Source organism: Mus caroli, unplaced genomic scaffold (genome assembly GCF_978045245.1).
Source record: "Mus caroli unplaced genomic scaffold, Mus_caroli_1 scaffold_19, whole genome shotgun sequence".
Classification (NCBI taxonomy): Eukaryota; Metazoa; Chordata; class Mammalia; order Rodentia; family Muridae; genus Mus; species Mus caroli.
In genome coordinates, this window is record NW_028227274.1 from 35,870,096 (window position 1) to 35,872,966 (window position 2,871).

The window sequence follows — 2,871 nt, forward strand, 5'->3', positions numbered from 1 at the left end:
CTTGTGATTCAGCAGTAGCTGACCAATATTGGTCCCCCAACCCCAACTCCATCCCCATCCCCTCTCTACCCTTCCCCCAACAGGTTCTCTTTACGTGCAGCTCCTAGCCTCCCTCTACTCTTTCCACTCCAAAATGTCCTGGTCTGGACTTGCTTTTCAAAAGGCTCCTCACCAGCTCTGAACACCACCGGCTCCCCCTCCTCCCTGCCAGTCCGGCTGGAGTCCGCAGGCACGCCAGGCACACGTGGAATGCTGCCAGTCGCAGGAGATCCCAAGGGAGATAAAAAGCGCACATCTTTGACCACTTCTTTACCAAACAGACCCAAGATGTGTAATTAAAGGCCCCGGGACTCTGCTGGAAATAGGTTTAAACTTGAGGTAATCCCTTCTGGCACTTCCTCTTCCTAATGACATCAACAGAAATCAAACAAATCCACCTGGCTCCAGTAAGTAAGTCTGTAACCAGCAAAGGTCACGGGAGGAGCGATAAGAACAAGAAAGCGGCCACAAACCGCGTTACTGGAAACACATGTTGGGACGTGTTGGAAAGCAATCCCCGCCAGGTCCCTGCTCACTCTGGGACAGCGACAAGGCAAGCAGCCTTCCCCGCCTCTGCCTCTGCCTCCCCAGCCAGCACTTTATTTATTTATTTATTTATTTATTTACCTCCTAGACTAAGACTTGGGCACGGGGGCAAGGGTGAGACCATGGATTGTTCGGAGGTGGGGGAAGAAAGGCCTGCCACTGTAGAACTGGGAGGGCAGCTTCACCCCTTATTCAGCAGCGAGGACCCCTGCAGACTGCCTTGGGAACCCGCCTCCAGTCTCCTAGTGCCGGCATGTACAGAGAGCAGAAACACAAGCAGGCTCGCATGGGAAAGTGATTCTTCAAACTTTTAAACCGCCCTGCGCTGTTTTATTACCACGTCGGGCAGTTGCAACAGACCTCGCCAGCGTGGCTTAAGCAACACAACAATGTTCTCACAGCTCAGGAGGCTGAGAAGTTCGTTCAGGGTGCTCAGCTGGTTCCTGGAGAGGACTTCCCTTTCTTTCTTGCTTGCCCTTGCCTGGCAAAGAGCGATCTGCCTCTGCCTCTTTTTATAAAGGTGTCACCCGGGGTGTACCCCACTAATCCCATGACCTCCTCCAAATGCAGCCACACCAGGTGGCTACAGCTTTTCACTTGGGAGTTTGGAGAGACCGTGATTCAGCCCACAGGACTCAAGTGTGATTGGGTATTCGAAGGACAGTGAGGGAAACAGGACCACACATGATGGCTCTTCAAGTCCCACTCAGAGAATGAGTGGTGGGCAGGCCCGGGGATCTCTCTGTTTACCACAAACTCAGTATGTCCAAACCAGCCCCGTTCTTGCAGTGAGTGTAGAGCAATTGAGGGGAAGCCAGGGTGACTGCAGCCCGCAGCTAGAATGTCACCTCTAGTGAATGTCTCCATCTTCCTGTTTTCACAAGGGAAGGTGAGTACTTTAAAGCCAGATATGTGGGTTTCGTCTCTGGCTGCCAACAAGCCTTACAGGATTCAAAGCTTATGGTCAGTGGTGAGCGGTGCTTTGAAACTGACCAGTTAGGCTTGAATCTTGTGGTTAGGTTAGGGGTGATACGTCTTTTGAAGATTTTAGCCCCATGGACCTTTTAAGACAAGAAGCAGAAAAAAACTTCATTTTCCAAGGACTGAAGTTCTGTCTTCACTGAGCCTTGTCCAAAAGCCACCACCCATCAGCTGAGCCACCTTTGGACAGTAACTTAACCTCTCAGGGATGTTCCCTTAATCTTAAGAGTAGGTTAACAGGGGCTGGAGAGATGGCTCAGTGGTTAAGAGCACTGACTGCTCTTCCAAAGGTCGTGAGTTCAAATCCCAGCAACCACATGGTGGCTCACAACCATCCAAAATGAGATCTGAAAATGAGATTCTTCCCTCTTCTGGTGTGTCTGAAGACAGCTACAGTGTACTTAGATATAATAATAAATAAATATTAAAAAAAAAAAAAGGAGTGGGTTAGCAATGTGATTTCCAAGAATCTGAAGGGCTTCACTTTAGAAAGAGCTCGGAATATGGAGTGCCTGCTTACTAAGGCCCTCTTCTGGTGTGTCTGAAGACAGCTACAGTGTACTTAGATATAATAATAAATAAATAAATAAATAAATAAATAAATAAATAAATAAAAGGAGTGGGTTAGCAATGTGATTTCCAAGAATCTGAAGGGCTTCACTTTAGAAAGAGCTCGGAATATGGAGTGCCTGCTTACTAAGGCAAGAGGGGTCATTCGGGCTTTTTAGAATCCACCTTCTCCTTTCTGCAAGATGCTATAGAGGTCCAGGAAAGGGAGGCTAGAGAGACGGCTCCGTATTAAGATCACTTAATGCTCTCCCAGAGGACCTGAGTTCGGTTCCCAGAGCTTACTCCAGGGTTCACAACTGCCTGGGCCTTCAACTCCAGGGCACCTAAACCCACTGCCCTCTTCTGTCCTTCACAGGTACGTACACAATGTGACATACACTCACAGACACATGTATGTACAGCTAAAAAACCAGAAATCTAGGAACAGGATCAGTCCTTGAGATTTAATACACAAAGGGTATACACGTGTGTGTGTGTGTGTGTGTGTGTGTGTGTGTAAGAGAGAAGTAAATGTTGGGCATCTCTCCCCAGTTGTTGTCTACCTAGTTTACTTTTAAGTTTTGTTTTGTGTTTGGTGTTTGCACACCTGTGTATAGACAGACCCAGGAGCACAGGCCAAAGGAGGACATTGGGTGTTACCCTCGGCTTTATTCCTTTGAAACAAAATCTCTCCCTGAACCTGAAGCTTGTATTTTTTTTTCAGCTAGACTGACAGCTTGCAAGTCACAGCAGTCC